The following is a 17331-nucleotide window of genomic DNA, read 5'->3' on the forward strand; positions in this document are numbered from 1 at the left end:
GGCATTTCTGATCTGGTACCCTAACAATTTGCAATGATCATTAGTTGAAGTCTGAAGTCATCATGTGAGGGACTTTTGCAAATGGATAGGAGCCTTGATGGTCAATCTGGGGCCTTGAAAATCCAACAATATCGCAATCCTTCGGTTATTGCACAGGCATTTTGAAGATGAAGCTTGAAATATTGGGCAGATTAATGGCTGGCATTTTGCAGTCAGTAACAGAGCAAGGATGCTCACTACTGACTATAAAGTAAGACTTGCTGAGAGATCTTGTCTTGCAAGACTTTTTGCCTCTATTGTCATGCACTAATTGCAGTGCTCCTTACTTTTCACAGACACATGAACAGGAAACAAAAAGCACCAAAATTAATCACTTTTAAAAATGTTTTACAGAGTGCAAATTAAAAATTGAACCATGCAAGTAGTGTGAGAGTAGAAGCTAAAATATTCTGAAAAATAATTATTTTAATTATTAAAATAAATTAGCTTAAAATCAGTTAATTAATCATTTAACAGCGCATCACAAATATATAATCACTTTTTCAGGGCCAATTCTGTTATCCAAAGAATATTACTCACATCGACATTAAAAATCCCATGACACTGTTATTCCACACCACCCCCACAAAATTCAGATCTTTATCTTTGATCTTTTGTTTGATGGCTCTCGTACAATTTTGTGTTAAAGCAAATATATACTTGTAACATGTGCAGAGGCCACTAATTCGAACACATACCTCCACCATGCTGTATGTAACTCAATGCTTTAACCATAATACAGCTTTTCCTTAAGGACTTTCCCTGCCCGGTTGATGTAATTATCAATATAAAAAGATAAATCTTTTTATTAAGTGCTTCTGCCTCACATGAGGAAGCTTCAAGCCAATCCACATTCAACAACCTGCTCTGAAAATTCTGCTCACTTTTTCACAGCTGTGACAAATTCCCCCAAAGCAGCTGAGACAATCCATAACATTCTAAAATAAACAACAGCATTCTCAATGAAATAACCCAAACATTCTTTAAAAAACTAGCAATTTGCTCCATCTCCCAATGTTCACGGATCCTTAAAAAAAAATCCATGGATCTGGATCCGCATCTGCACCTTGATCATAAACAAATCAGTTTTTCCTAAGGTCCTATCCTGTCTGTGTACCAAGTTTTATTGAAATCTGTCCATTAACTTTTGAGGCATGTTATTTTCAGACAAACAAACTAGAGCAAAAACATTACCTCCATCCAATTTCAGTGGTGGAGGTAATTATTACTGGAAAAAACATGATTTAATGATTTTGTTGCAATCGCTTCATCACTGTGAAACAGCTTAAACTTTAAATTGGCAGCTATTTGATATCATGATAGTATTTTCATGTGGATATTTCAAAGCTTTGTGTTACCCATAAATGCCTGCTGGTGGCATTGGTGAGCTACTTGCAGTAATTGTGCTCAGTAGTACCACCAACAGTAAGTCAGTAACATTACAGTTTGATGCAGTGATTCAAAACTATTTATTTTGGACACGTAGGGCCTGAATTTCATCTCCGTATAGGCGACGGCCTAGCAGCATTTTACTGGGCACACTGTGTGCCAGCCACTTCTGGCACAGCCTGGCCTCTTGAGATCGGCGCCCACAAGGGCGTTGCTAGTGTGTACTGGAAGGCTGTGAAGGATCACTATTTTGATGCCACAAAGCCCAACCGGCTGACGCAACCCCAGGATAAATAATATGGAACATGCAAGTCCAGGCAATGTGCGCAGCACTCTGCAAGTAGATCAGAAGCTGCCTGGCAAGCCCTGCATTAATGTTATTTAAAGGGCCAGGTACTCATCTTGCAAATAAAATAACTTTTAGGAACTTCTGCTATTGCAAAGTGTTTGGAAATTTTGATGAAATCGGTTGTTTGCAAGCTGTGGTCTGCATTGACTGGAGTTTCAAAGCTTGTATTTGTTTTTATTTTTTAGACAATCCTGAACTGAAATAGAAACTAGGAAGTGTTGATTTACTGGAATTCCTGGCTGTATGTTATCAAACTTCAGCGACATAACCCACTGGTAGATTGCTGAAACGGAAATTCATTGGAAAGAATAAACCTATCTATGGTCAGAACCTACATAAGAATTCTTGGTGTTAAATCTATTTCAGCCAGTGGTTAGAACAGGGTAAAAGTTCTGAAAAATTGTGTGAATAGTCCAGGCATGCCTAGAAGCTGGGTGCTTTTTTTTTAAACAGAGCCAACCATACCATGTACCAGAGTGTTATTGAGTGATCCCATGAAGATGATTCTGGGAAAACTATTCCATCACGACTGTCATGAACTGACTAAAGGAGGTTCTGCAAAAGTCTGCCTTGTTGGTGATCAGAGGCTATTTGATGATCAGATCCTGTGTGACGTAGAGCGGTTGAACTCTCCTAGAGGAAAATAGAGTTGTGAAAGAATGTGTGATGTCACATGCTGCCCTACATGCTGAGGAATCAGCCAGTAAATTTGTGAGACTTCTCTTTGCTGTGTAGGCTATTTTAAGTATAATTTATAGATTGTACTGAATACAATTTGCCTGATTGCTTGTTGTTGCTTTTTCCACGCCTAGTGTTGTGCAAGGTAGACTTTCATCCGTTTTCATAGCGAGGATTTTTCCTGGAACAGGTCACTAGCCTGTCACAAAAGACTTATAGTTTGAGTGGTGTCACTCCACATCAAGCTGACTGACTAAATATCTCTTGCGCTCTTATCACTTGGCATTGGCATGTGTTGGAAGGACTTTGTAGGTTGATGCTCAGCCTATTGGCCTGCATAATGAACGTACCTTTCTTGGCTCTGAGGCAGATACGCTACCCACTGCATCGCAAGATCTCCTCCAATTTGTCTGTTTATTCTTTGTTGATTTTGGTTCAATTCATAGAATCCCTACAGTGCAGAAGGAGACCATTTGGCCCATCAAGGCTGTACTGACGCTGTACTGTGAGGCAACAGTGCTCGCTACTGTGCTGCCCTATTTCGGTCAATTGTTCAGTAAAAGTTTTAAAAAGTGAAATCTTGTCCATTGGTTTCTTTCATTGGGATGACTTGGGAATTTCAGTACCTTCATAGTATTGGTGTCCATGGGGACCATTCACAAAGTATTTTGGAGTGCTTTTGCAAGCATTTTGCTAAAGTGTCTGGGGAAGACAGAGGACTAGATGCCCTGTCCACATAGAGGTTGCAATAGGATTGGGGTTGAGCAAACTCTGTTTGATGTCCTCTGCCCTCTTTGAGTCAGACTCGATAGCGATGGGAGCTGCCCGGCACATCAACAAATACACTTAGCGTCTCAATTCACATGTCCATCAGCATTCTCCAGAAGGCCACCCCATCAAGGTCTCTTCAACAAAACTCTTCTGCAATCCTGCTCCATGCATCTTAACTCTGCCTGAACCCCTGGTGAGATGCCACATGAAACATTCCTTGACAGCGAATCCAGATGGTTCATCACATGCTGGTCCCAACTCTCTTCTTGCCCCCAAGGCACGTGCAATGCCAGTATCTGAGCTAGTGGTTGTAAGTGTCAGATCCAATGACAGTGACAATGACATGCATGTGTTCTCTCCACCTCCTTAGGCTGTGCTTGGAGGTGGTGGGTCATGCATAACTGAAAGCAGAAAATTAAAAGGGGAAGGTTTGTGTGCGGGTGGGAGATTGAGGTGAGAATCTGGATGTCCATGGTGGGAGATGTTGAGGTAGTGGTAATGTCACTGGACTAGTAATCTAGGGGCCCAGGCTAATGCTCTGGGGACATGGTTTCACATGCCATCATGGCAGCTGGTGGAATTTGAATTCAGTTAATACATTTAGGATATAAAGTCAACCTCAGTGAGGGTGACACGACAACTATCAATGTTGTAAACATCCATAATACCCTTCAGAGAAAGAAATCTGCCGTCCTCACCTAGTCTGGCCAGCTCCAGACCCATAGCAATGTGGTTAGCTCTTAATTGCCCTCTGAAATGGTCTAGCAAGCCATTCAGTTTGAGGGCAGTTAGGGATGGGCAACAATTGCTGGTCTTGTCAACATTGTCCATATCTCACGAACGGATAAAGAAAAAAAGATGCCGTTTGTCCATCATGCCAAAAGGCTGAATAAGGATGTGCACGGAGTTGGGAAGCGGTGTAAGGGACGGACATAGAGTCATCCTCAATATTCTCAGTGGTGCCTGTTGCCAGGGCTTCTGTTGTAGCCAGCTTCATGATGCTGACAGCATCTCCTCTATGGGACCCAGTTGTCAAAGAGAATTCTTGTTCCCCATCAGTTCTCTTCTGCTCCCTTCTGTTGTGTGTCACCTTGTCCCCCAGGAGAGAGGCAGATTTTCAGTGATTGTGTCCCACACTGAGTGATGTGCCTGCTATAGTTAAATAGTGTGGGTGGCACGGTGGCACCGTGGTTAGCACTGCTGCCTCACAGCGCCAGGGACCTAGGTTCGATTCTCGGCACTGTCTGAGTGGAGTTTGCACGTTCTCCCCGTGTCTGAGTGGAGTTTGCACGTTCTCCCCGTGTCTGCGTGGGTTTCCTCCGGGTGCTCCAGTTTCCTCCCACAGCCTGAAAGACGTGTTGGTTAGGTGCATTGACCCGAACAGGCACCCGAGTGTGGCTCAGGAAATTTCACAGTAACTTCATTGCAGTGTTGATGTAAACCTTAGTTGTGACTAATAAATAAACTTTAGTTGAAGCTATATGGAGGCAGCAAGTGTGGGTGTGAGGCTGGTTCCTTTGATGTGTGAGGGTGAGGGAGAGTACCTGGATGCTAAGCATAAGTTCTGACTGCCAGAGAGTGCTGCAGGGTATGTGATGGATGTGATTCTTTGAGCAGCATTAAAGGTTAGTGATATGGTGTGTAAAATGTAAAATGTTAAGATGCATTTACTGGCACTGACCAACTGGGTGAGGTCATTATACCTATTGGAGCACTGCTAGCAGGTCCTCGGATCCAGACTCCCAAGAGATGACGGTCCTGCTCCCACTCCATTCTGAGGGTAGTCCTTGAGGGTCTCCTTTCCCCCTGTAGGTCTGTGGCGTCTCTCCTCCTACCCACTTGCACTATGAAGGCCTTCAATGCTGTAACTGTCAGCTTTGAACTCTTTCACTGATGCTGCATTTTCCATGTTCCAAATTGCAACAATATGTTTCATTGCAACTTTGCTTCTGGGGAAGGAAAGGCTGGAAATATTCAGCAGGTCTAGCAACATTTGTAGAGAGTAAAACAGTTAACATTTCAAATTAATGGCCTTTCATCCGAAGTTCTGATTGCTTTGTCAGTTGACTCAGAGAGATACAGCGAAAGAGAAATAAGGCAGTACATTAGTTAAATGTAGCAAAGAGGTTTGTACTTTCCAATGCATTTGTTCCACTGAGAACCCTGTGCATCTATGTTTCATTCCACCTTGGAATAAAGATCGAAAACATTGCTCTTCCCACCTGATAAGGGATTCATGTGGAGATTCCGGTATTGGACTGAGGTGGGCACAGTAAGGAGTCTCACAACACCAGATCAAAGAACAAAGTAAATTACAGCACAGGAACAGGCCCTTAGGCCCTCCAAGCCTACACCGACCATGCTGCCCGACTGAACTAAAACCCCTTACCCTTCTGGGGACCATATCCCTCTATTCCCATCCTATTTGTGTATTAGTCAAAACGCCGCTTAAAAGTCACGATTGTATCCGTTTCCACTACCTCCCCGGCAGCGAGTTCCAGGCACCCACCACCCTCTGTGTAAAAAATCTGCCTCGTACATCTCCTTTAAACCTTGCCCCTCGCAGCTTAAATCTATGCCCCTTGGTAATTGACTCTTCCACCCTGGGAAAAAGCTTCTGACTATCCATGCTTCTCATAGTCTTGTAGACTTCTATCAGGTCTCCCCTCAACTTCAGTGTTCCAGTGAGAACAAACAAAGTTCTCCAACCTCTCCTCATAGCTAATGCCCTCCATACCAGGCAACATCCTGGTAATTTTTTTCTGCATCCTCTCCAAAGCCTCCACATCCTTCTGGTAGTGTGGCGACCAGAAATGAACACTATCTTCCAAGTGCAGCCTAACTAAGGTTCTATAAAGCTGCAACATGACTTGCCAATTTTTCAACTCCAGCAAGCCTTCTTGACTACCTTCTCCACCTGCATTGCCACTTTCAATGACCTGTGTACCTGTACATCCAGATCCCTCTGCCTATCAATACTCTTAAGGGTTCTGCCATTTGTATTAGACCTTCCAAAATGCATTACCTCACATCTATCCGGTTTAAACCCCATCTGCCATCTCTCTGCCCAAGTCTCCAACTGATCTATATTCTGCTGTATCCTCTGACGGTCCTCATCACTATCCGCAAATCCTCCAATCTTTGTGTCGTCCGCAAACTTACAAATCAAACCAGTTACATTTTCCTCCAAATCATTTATATAAATTACAAATAGCAAAGGTCCCAGCACTGATCCCTGAGGAATGCCACTTGTCACAGCCCTCCATTCAGAAGTGCACCCTTCCATTGCTACCCTCTGTCTTCTATGACCGAGCCAGTTCTGTATCCACCATGCCAACTCACCTCTGATCCCATGTGACTTCACCTTCTGCACCAGTCTGCCATGAGGGACCTTGTCAAAGGCCTTACTGAAGTCCATGTAGACAACATCCACTGCCCTACCCTCATCAATCAGTCCATGTAGACAACATCCACTGCCCTACCCTCATCCTTGAAGGAGCAATGCTCCGAAAGCTCGTGATTCCAAATAAACCTGTTGGACTTTAACCTGGTGCTGTGATAAGAGATTGAAATTAGTTTAAGCCTTATAGTCCTTAATCACCCAGCAGTACCAATCAACAAGTTACATTTATATAGGACCTTTAATCCAGAAAAAAAACATCCTTTGATGCTTCAGAGGTTTCATCAGGAAATGAACATAAAGAGGGTACTCACTCGAGGGTTGAAAAGAAGCTTGGTCAATGAGATGAGTGAGAAAGAGGAAACCATCACTCCAGCAAGTCTGGAAAATCATAGCATTGTTGAAATGCCAGTTGTTGAGATGTTTCTGCTGTAGAAATGGCCTTTTGTGGAGAAGAGGGAAAGGTCTGAGAGAAAGAGTCAGTATGTTTTCATTTTGTACTTACCACCCTCAAATGCTGGCAGTTGGTCATACTACTACTTATACCTAAACAAGGAATGGAATTCTCCCACAAATATTCTGAGTACCGAATTCACATAAAAACTGCAGTAAATCCCACTGCTTTTTTCAGCAGGACTTTGAAAATGAATCTCCCACACTGTGCGCATCACAGAGAGCCCTAGCGTGAATCCTGTTAAAAATCCAGGGGTGGGGCCTATTGCCGCTGGAGATGCTGGCAACATAGCGCTGAGCAGGCCACTGGGCATGTGCCGATCTGTCAGAGCAGAGATCGGCGCATGCACAGTAGCCTCGCACTGCCAGCCTCCCGATCGCTGGCCAGCCCCGCAACTCCCAATCTCTGGCCTTCTGATCCCCCCCCCCTGGCCCACCTTGATCTCCACCCCCCCCGGGCATTCCTGACCTCCCCGCCCCCCCCCCAAAGTCCTGACCGCTCCCCCTCCCCCACAGCCCCGGCTCCCCACCCAGTCAGGCCAACCTGCACCCGCCCCCCCCCCCCCCCGCCCCCCCCCCCCCCCCCCCCCCCCCCCCGCCACCTCAATGCCAGCCCTGAAGGCTGGCCTCCCTCCCTCCCTCTATCACTGATCCAAAGTTCAGAGTGGCAGTGGGAACGCCACTCCCACCAATCGCCCCCCCGCAAAGACCCTGCCCCATTAGGCCCCTCCCACTTTGCACTGCCCAATGCCCAATGGGCAGTGCCAAGGTGCCCCTTGGGCATTGACACTTTGCTCCTCGGGCAGTGCCAGGGAGCCAGACTGGCACTGCTGGGCTGGCAATGGCCAGGGGGCATCACCCCTTACCCCCATGGTCCCCCCTTCAGTCCAGCAGGGTCGAGCTGCCAGCTCCCCGTTAGTGGGGAGCTGTTGTAAACCCCACTGGAGTGAAATGGAAATGTTCATTTAAATAATTTATTCAGCTCTGAGCCAATCTCTGGCATGGAGCTGACAACGCCAGAAATCCACTTATGTCTCCCACCCCCGCTGCACTGTTAGAGCAGCGCAGCAGGTGGGAGAATTGCCCCTGAGATCTCCTAACATCATCCTGATGGCACATTTCACCTGGTCTTATCCTCAGATCAGTCCTGAAATTATTAGAACAATTCAAAAAAAATCATGAAGTGTTCAGGAAATAGAACCAGAGTCGATTCATTCTGATGTGGAAAGAGCACACCTAAAGGCATGATGGGTTGAATGACCTCCCGATATACTGACATTTCTATGATTTTAGTAATAAAAAAAAACAACTAAATGGACAATAGGATACTGAATTTCCACATCGCTTTTGATATGGAAATGTAGTATCCTGGTTGGTTGAGGATGGGAGGAGGAGTTGATGGTGCTGCATGTGTGGAAAACTTTAGCTCACTACCGCTTTCCCTCTCCGTTGGAATTTCAAGTTCATTTCTGATAGGTGCATGTGAATGAAGGGCTAATGGCACATGACAGATTTCCCACTTTTGGTCTCTCGGCAACATAAGGAATTTCAAGGGATCCCTTGCATACAGCATCACCACCAGCCTCTGAATTATTTTCAAGCTTACATGTTTCCTCCAAATTGATTGCTGTCATCAGGCTAGCAACAAAGTAGATATTTTAATCCTTTGTATATACTGTCCAGCTCCAGTGGATCTCAACAGAAGTTTTTTTAAAAAAAATGGGCCAAATGGCCTTTTTCAGTAACATAGATTTGTTGTGTTCCATCTCAAGCTGTGTGTTTGAGTCTTGTCAGTAAGCCATTTTGAATGCTTTGGGCGGGGTGGGAGGGGCACAACTAATGGTCACGATAGTTCTATCCCACCAAACTCTACCACCAGAAGGTCTTGTGTGGAAACTATGCTGCCAAATCTTTCGTATTTTAAATTAAATGGTGTGAACAAATTCATTTTATTTATTGCCATTAAAAGAATTAATTCATCTTAGTAAACATCATGAGGAGAAAATAGATTATTCTCATAATTTAGCTGCTCCCACTTACAACTACATAAGATGCCAGCAGAATATGAATGTATCAGTACGAAGGCTTCTAAAAGATTAAACAGTTATTATTCTTCCAGAACAGAACTATTTTAAAAGAAGCTACAATTTCTTTAAACTCTCCATTCCTGTTGATTGTGTCATAGTATATATATTGTGTACATTAGTGTATATATACCCAGTTTATTATGAAGTTTCAGTTAATACTTATATTTTAAAACTGGACACAAAAGGATAGAAAAGAGGACTGTCCAAGGGTCACCTGACCTCTTTTGTGGCTTGGAACCATTCCCATCTCAAGGGGGAGTAAAGGAAATATTCCAGATGGTGTGAGTCAAAGCCCTTTCCTGAAACCAATCCAAAAGGGTATTATCAAATTAAATGGATTATTCAAAAACAAAGGGTGGGATTTTCCTGCCCATCCTGCCAGTGGAGTCTTCCAGCCCCCGCCGAGGGTTTCCCGACAGCAGAGAGTGGATTCAATGGGAAATCCCATTGATGGCGGTGGGACCAGAAGATCCCACCACCAGCCGACAGAGCAGGGGAAGCAGGCAGAGAATCCCGCCCAAAGACACTGAGGGGAATTCTCCCATGTCTCCTCCAATGGGTTCAAAGGTGGGATGGGGGAAGAATTTAGTGAGAGGCCCAAAAATTGGTTTTACATTGGTGTGAATTTCCCATGGAATCTTCCACTGGTGCCTGCAATGGCAGATTGTGAACCTCCTGGAGGCTAGTGTAAAACTCCCACAGATGAAGGCCCAATTGTCAAGGCCTGATTCTCCATGGTACCAGCAGGAAAACATGCCAGTTCAAAACACGTTTGGAAAACATGCTGTGCAGATGTCAGGATTCACCTTAATTATGCCTGAATTCACGAAGAAAATCATCAGCAACCCTAGAGTGGGTGGGGGGAGCATCTGGAGGGGGTCCATTTTCCAGCCTCAGAATATTCCTGGAGATCCATCTTCTTTCTCAGAAAGTCCATCTTCCAGCCTCAGAGTTCTCCCGGGATCTATCTTCATTTTCAGGATGTCCACCTTCTTTCTTCAATAGTGGGTCAGTGATGTAGGACGCCTTTTCAATATGGTGCCTGGATAGATTGGCAAACTATGCACCATCAAGCCTGCCCCACCATGGAATATGGCCCAAAACCCCCGAGTGCATAATTAAGGAAGTCCAGGCTGGAAGATTCGATGTGCTTTCCCGCCAGTCTCTGCAGCGGAAACACTCCATGTACCATTACAGGGCTTAGTCCCAGGATGGGCGAATTCTGCCCATTGACTGTCTCAAGCTCTCAAGGTATTAAACAATCATACAAGATATTGAAACAAACAAACAGCACCGCCTTATTTGGAAAAGGACTTTGAACGTGTAAAAAGATGAGACAGCCATGTTGTTGTTGCTTTTAAGATCAGATAGAATCTGTTTTGCAGATGAGGTTCAACCAAAGCCATCGAACTAGCTGCAAGTCAGCAAATAGCCAAGGTAAATAATAGCAATACCTTATAACAGATATCCCAACAGAGAGAAGAACCCCTCCCCACCCTGTTCCAAACAGTTCACCTGAGAACCAACCTCCTAGAATTTCAACTACAAGAAACCTCACAGCCTGCTGAGAATCCTTCCCTCACTTGAACTTTGAAGTATCAAATCCATCCAACAAACTACAGGCCTGCCACATGGGAGCTGGAGATCATAAACCAGAGACTGAGATAATTGTAAACTGTAATAGTACATGGCCTTCACCTTTATCTAATCTTTGAGAGTGTGCGACTGAGTGAAATGCCACACTTAATTTGGGATAGGTGTGCGAGGAGAAATAATCTTTTCTTTTAAACTCGAAACTAAAATTTTGTTGCTGAAATTATTTAGTTTGGAATCCACACTTATGTGCAGACATACTGATCTTGGGCAGTAAAGGGAACACATAAATTTTGTTCATGACAGAATTGCTAATTATAAATTTCTAATTGTCTTCAATATTTGATCTAATGTTATCATGTTACTTTATTCAAAGACTAAGGTGAGTTTCTAGGAAGCATTGTCATTTATACATATCTCTGTTGCCTTAAGTGTGTGGTGAACCATCGTTGGTTCCCACTAGATAGTACTGAGCCAGGGTCTGGCCAGTACTACAAGTATGTATATATGTTGCTGTTGAGGTTAGGGATGGGTTGTTCTACGTGTTGCTGTTGGGGTTAGGGTTGGGCTGTTACACCTTGTATTATAGTTATTGTGGTACATCCCAGTCGGGCTCCGCCTCCTGGGAGAGGTATAAAGGTCTCTGCTCCGTCTGGGACCCCTCAGTCTGGGATCGTGTATATAATTAGTAGCTTCGTTGTAACAGCAAATAAAAGCCTTTATTTCCTGAGCATCTCAAGCCTCGTGTGTGATAACGCGCATCAATTTTATTTGCTGTTAAGAAAACTCTCGTCGAAAGAAAAAAAAAACGATACAGAGAGTATGGAGCAGATATTGAAACCTGAACGTCTTACACTGGATCCACGTGCGGCGGGCGCCTCTAACAACTTCGACCACTGGTTGAAATGTTTTGAGGTCTACCTGGCAGCCTCCGCAGCGGTCACCACAGACGATGACAGACTCCGGGTCCTCCATGCGAGGGTAAGCGACACCGTATACCTCGCGATCCGTGCGGCCACCGACTACACAAAGGCCCTCGAGCTTCTTAAGAACGTTACATTAAACCGCCAAAGGAAATGCATGCTCGATACCTTTTAGCCACTCGACGACGGCAGCCCGGCGAAACGACGGAAGAATACGCGAATGAGCTCCTACAGCAAGCCAGGGGCTTTAACTGCAAAGCAGTGTCGGAGGATCAGAATATGAACGACCTCGCTCGAGATGCATTTGTGGCGGGAATCGGATCATCTTACATCCGACTCAGACTACTGGAGCAAGGTAATCTTGACCTCACTAAGTCGATAGAACTAGCGGATATGTTGGAGACGGCCTCCAAAAGCCTAGTACTGTATCCTGAAGACCACGTGGAGACAACGTGGCAGGAGCAGTCACTGATCCCTCCTCGTCCCTCAGGTTCGAAAAGCTGTGTGATGGCGTGCCCACACTCGGGCCTGACGACGGCAGCAGCTCCGAGCGGCCCGCGGTGTTACTTCTGTGGGGGAGCGAAGCATACTCGGCAACGGTGTCCCGCTAAAGCTGTGTTGTGCTCCGCCTGCGGTAAGAAGGGGCACTATTCGAAAGTATGCCGATCTAAATCTGCTTCTCGGAACAGCAGTGCGGCCTGCGATTCCTCGGAGCCCGGTTCTTCGTCGTCGGCTTCGTCGAGGGTTTCGTGCGAGGCCAGGACGACGCCATTATGGAGTCGGAGATGTGTGACCACCAGGGGTCACTGAGTTTGGCGCCATCACCCACGTGCGACCTATGGGAGCGGCCATGTTGGTCGGCACTGACTGCGAACGACCAGCAGGGGTCATCCTCGTCAATCTCAGCTGCCTGCTGTGGCGCTCATGAACCAACGGTGGCGTCGATCATCCTGGACCAGACCAAGCCTCATAGACTCGACAAGTCTATGATGGACATTCAGGTAAACAACCACTTGATTTATTGTCTGTTTGACAGCGGGAGCACTGAGAGTTTTATCCACCCAGACGCTGTGAAGCGGTGTGGACTCCAGATTCAACCTGTCAAACAGACAATTTCTATGGCATCAAGGTCCCGGTCTGTCACCGTGCTAGGGAGTTGCGTGGTAACTTTAACGGTGCAAGGCACGGTTTACGAGCGCTTCAAGCTCCTGGTGTTGCCGCACCTTTGCGCGCCAATACTTCTCGGACTAAACTTCATGGTCCACTTGAAGAGTGTAACCCTACAGTACGGTGGGCCACTCCCTTCGCTTTCAGTGGGAGAACAGCAGCCTCCAAATTGCCGAATGCGCCCCGCCTGTAGCCTCTCGACGCTGAAGATTACCACACCCTCCCTGTTCCAGAATCTTGTGCCAGGCTGCAAGCCCATTGCGACTAAGAGTAGGCGTTACAGCGCTGAGGATCGGATCTTCATTCGATCTGAAGTTCAGCGGCTCCTCAAGGAAAGGATCATACAACCTAGCGCTAGTCCGTGGAGAGCGCAGGTCGTGGTGGTCAAGAGTGGGAACAAACCCCGGATGGTCATTGACTATAGTCAGACCATTCATAGATACACGCAGCTGGATGCGTATCCCCTTCTGCGCATATCTGACATGGTCAATCAGATTACGCAGTACCGGGTGTTCTCCACCATAGACCTCAAGTCTGCCTACCACCAACTCCCCATTCACCCAGAGGACCGACAATACACGGCTTTTGAGGCAGATGGTCGCTTGTATCACTTTCTCAGGGTTCCCTTTGGTGTCACCAATGGGGTCTCGGTCTTCCAGCGTGCTATGGACCGAATGGTGGACCAGAACGGGCTGCGGGCCACCTTCCCGTACCTGGATAACGTCACCATCTGCGGCCTTGACCAGCAGGACCACGACACAAATCTCCTGAATTTCCTACGCACTGCATCTCGCCTGAATCTGACCTACAACAGGGAGAAGTGTGTATTTCGTACGCGCCGTTTAGCCATCCTCAGATACGTGGTGGAAAACGGGGTCATTGGCCCTGATCCAGACCGTATGCGTCCCCTCTTTGAACTTCCCCTGCCCACTAGTGCAAAAGCACTGAGAAGATGCTTAGGCTTCTTCTCTTATTATGCACAGTGGGTTCCCAATTACGCGGACAAAGCCCGTCCGCTCATCAAGTCCACTTCTTTTCCCCTAGCACCAGAGGCTCGATTGGCCTTTGATAAACTAAAAGCCGACATCGCGAAAGCTACGATGCACGCTGTTGATGAGTCCATCCCCTTTCAGGTGGAGAGCGATGCATCTGATTTCGCCCTGGCCGCCACACTTAACCAGGCGGGCAGGCCCGTTGCCTTTTTTTCCCGCACCCTCCACGGCCCCGAAATTCAGCATTCAGCGGTGGAAAAGGAGGCCCAGGCCATTGTGGAGGCCGTCAGGCATTGGCGCCATTACTTGGCGGGAAAACAGTTCACCCTGATCACAGACCAGCGGTCCGTGGCGTTCATGCTTAATAACACGCTGAGGGGCAAGATCAAGAACGACAAGATCTTGAGGTGGAGAATTGAACTCTCCACCTATAATTATGACATCATGTATCGTCCAGGGAAACTCAATGAGCCCTCGGATGCCCTCTCGTGTGGAACATGCGCCAGTATACAGTAAGACCGTTTGCAGGCTCTCCATAATGACCTATGCCATCCTGGGGTCACTCGGCTCTACCACTTTGTAAAAGCCCGCAATCTGCCCTACTCGGTGGAGGATGTCAGGTCCATAACAAGAAGCTGTCGGGTATGCGCGGAATGCAAACCGCACTTTTACCGACCTGACCGGGCACAATTAGTCAAGGCCACTCGTCCCTTCGAAAGACTGAGTGTCGACTTGAAGGGCCCCCTTCCCTCAACAGATCGGAATGTGTACTTCCTCAACATCATTGATGAGTACTCGAGATTCCCTTTTGTTATTCCCTGCTCTGATACATCCGTTGCCACGGTTATCAAGGCATTCCGTGATCTTTTCACCCTGTTCGGGTACCCCAGCTACATTCACAGCGACAGGGGCTCGTCGTTCATGAGCGATGACTTGAGGCAATACCTGCTCTCATACGGGATTGCCTCTAGTAGAACCACGAGCTACAACCCTAGGGGTAACGGACAGGTGGAATGCGAGAATGCTACAGTCTGGAAGGCTGTCTTACTGGCGTTGAAGTCAAAAAGCCTTCCAGTCTCCCGTTGGCAAGAGGTGCTCCCTGATGCGCTCCATTCCATACGCTCACTCCTGTGTACGGCAACCAACGCTACTCCCCATGAGAGGCTGTTTTCATTCCCTCGGAAGTCTTCCTCTGGGACCTCATTACGTCTTGGTTGACGTACTCAGGACCTGTCCTCCTGCGGCGACATGTAAGGGCCTGCAAGTCCGACCCGTTGGTCGAACAGGTCCATCTCCTCCACGCCAACCCTCAGTATGCCTATGTGGCATACCCTGACGGGCGAGAGGACACGGTCTCGATCCGAGACCTGGCACCAGCAGGGGACGTAGAAACCCCTGTCGCTCCCATACCCCCTGTTAGAAACCCCCTAACTATTGTTTCCCCTCCGGACACGGCGCAGGCAGCATCGGGACCATTACTTAACCCTTTTATTCCCATGTACAGCTTGCCTGAGTCCAGAGGATGGTCGCCACTTCAGGGCGTGTCGGAACTCAACGGATTATCATCACCTCGGGGTCAACCGGCCCGTGAGACTGTGGAGGAACTGTTGGACATCGCCTTGGGGAGAACGCCACCGCGAGTGCCTACTCCGGTGTCATCGCCGGTGTTGAGGAGGTCACAACGACGGTGCGGTCCCCTTGACCGTCTGAACTTATAGATTGATGACAAATTATTCTGGGTTTTTTTGTACCCCGCCGGCCTTTGTCTTCAAAGGAGGGGTGAATGTGGTGAACCATCGTTGTTTCCCACTAGATAGTACTGAGCCAGGGTCTGGCCAGTACTACAAGTATGTATATATGTTGCTGTTGGGGTTAGGGATGGGTTGTTCTACTTGTTGCTGTTGGGGTTAGGGTTGGGCTGTTACACCTTGTATTATAGTTATTGTGGTACATCCCAGTCAGGCTCCGCCTCCTGGGAGAGGTATAAAGGTCACTGCTCTGTCTGGGACCCCTCAGTCTGGGATCGTGTATATAATTAGTAGCTTCGTTGTAACAGCAAATAAAAGCCTTTATTTCCTGAGCATCTCAAGCCTCATGTGTGATAACGTGCATCAAAGTGTGCTGTGGAAACTCTTTCTTAAAAGATTATTTTGATTCTCTGTCTAGAGTCTTCCAGTCTGTTTGTGGATTTCAGCAAGGTAAAAGGTAAAATTGCCATAGTCAGGTGGCCATAGGCTGCTCTCCCCTCAAAGGCTACATGATCTAACTTGAGGATCACTACACCTCAGGCAAAGAGCAAGGTTGAGAAGGCAGGCCTTCACAAATAACCCGAGCCGGTACAGAAACTGAACTCGCACTGTTGACGTCACCCTGCATCACTAACAGGCCGCCCAGCCAACTGAGTTAATCGGATTTCAGTAAGGGCCTAGTTAAGATCATCATTTAGTCATTAACACTCCACAGTGTAATGAACTGTTGGTTGCTGATACATTACGTGACCCTCTGCTTATCTTTTGGAGGTACTCTGGGTTATTGGCACTACAAATAGATAAATGGGTTCTACTCCAAGTTCTCTGGGCATAAAAGCAGTAGATACAAATTCTGGAATGGATGTTCATTATGCTTCTGTATAGAATGCCTTCACACTGATGTTAGTGTTGTGATCTTTTCTTTTCTTGTTCCATTACTACTACCTGCCCTGTGCCATTGTGGGACCTTGTCAAAGGCTTTACTAAAATCCATGTAAACTACATTATCTGCAGTTCTCTCATCCACACACTCGATCACTTTTTTGAAAAATTCTATCAAATTTGTTAGGCATAACCTCCCTCTGACTATCCCTAATTAACCCATGCCTTTCCAAGTAGAGATTAGTTCTGTCCTTCAGAATTTTCTCCAATAGTTTCCCTATCACTGACGTGAGACTTACCAGTCTGTAATTCCCCAATTCATCTCTATCACCCTTCTTAAAAAGTGGAACCACATTCGCCATCCTCCAGTCCTTTGGCACTTGCCTCATGGCCAGAGAGGAAGCGTGTCCCTCGCTGTCCCGGTGAAGCGTGTCCCTCGCTGTCCCGGTGAAGTCTGTCCCTCACTGTCCCGGTGAAGCGTGTCCCTCGCTGTCCCGGTGAAGTCTGTCCCTCGCTGTCCCGGTGAAGCGTGTCCCTCGCTGTCCCGGTGAAGCGTGTCCCTCACTGTCCCGGTGAAGCGTGTCCCTCGCTGTCCCGGTGAAGCGTGTCCCTCGCTGTCCTGGTGAAGCGTGTCCCTCGCTGTCCCGGTGAAGTCTGTCCCTCGCTGTCCCGGTGAAGCGTGTCCCTCGCTGTCCCGGTGAAGCGTGTCCCTCGCTGTCCCGGTGAAGTCTGTCCCTCGCTGTCCCGGTGAAGCGTGTCCCTCGCTGTCCCGGTGAAGTCTGTCCCTCGCTGTCCCGGTGAAGCGTGTCCCTCGCTGTCCCGGTGAAGCGTGTCCCTCACTGTCCCGGTGAAGCATGTCC

The sequence above is a fragment of the Mustelus asterias genome, chromosome 16 (assembly GCF_964213995.1).
Source record: "Mustelus asterias chromosome 16, sMusAst1.hap1.1, whole genome shotgun sequence".
NCBI lineage: Eukaryota > Metazoa > Chordata > Chondrichthyes > Carcharhiniformes > Triakidae > Mustelus > Mustelus asterias.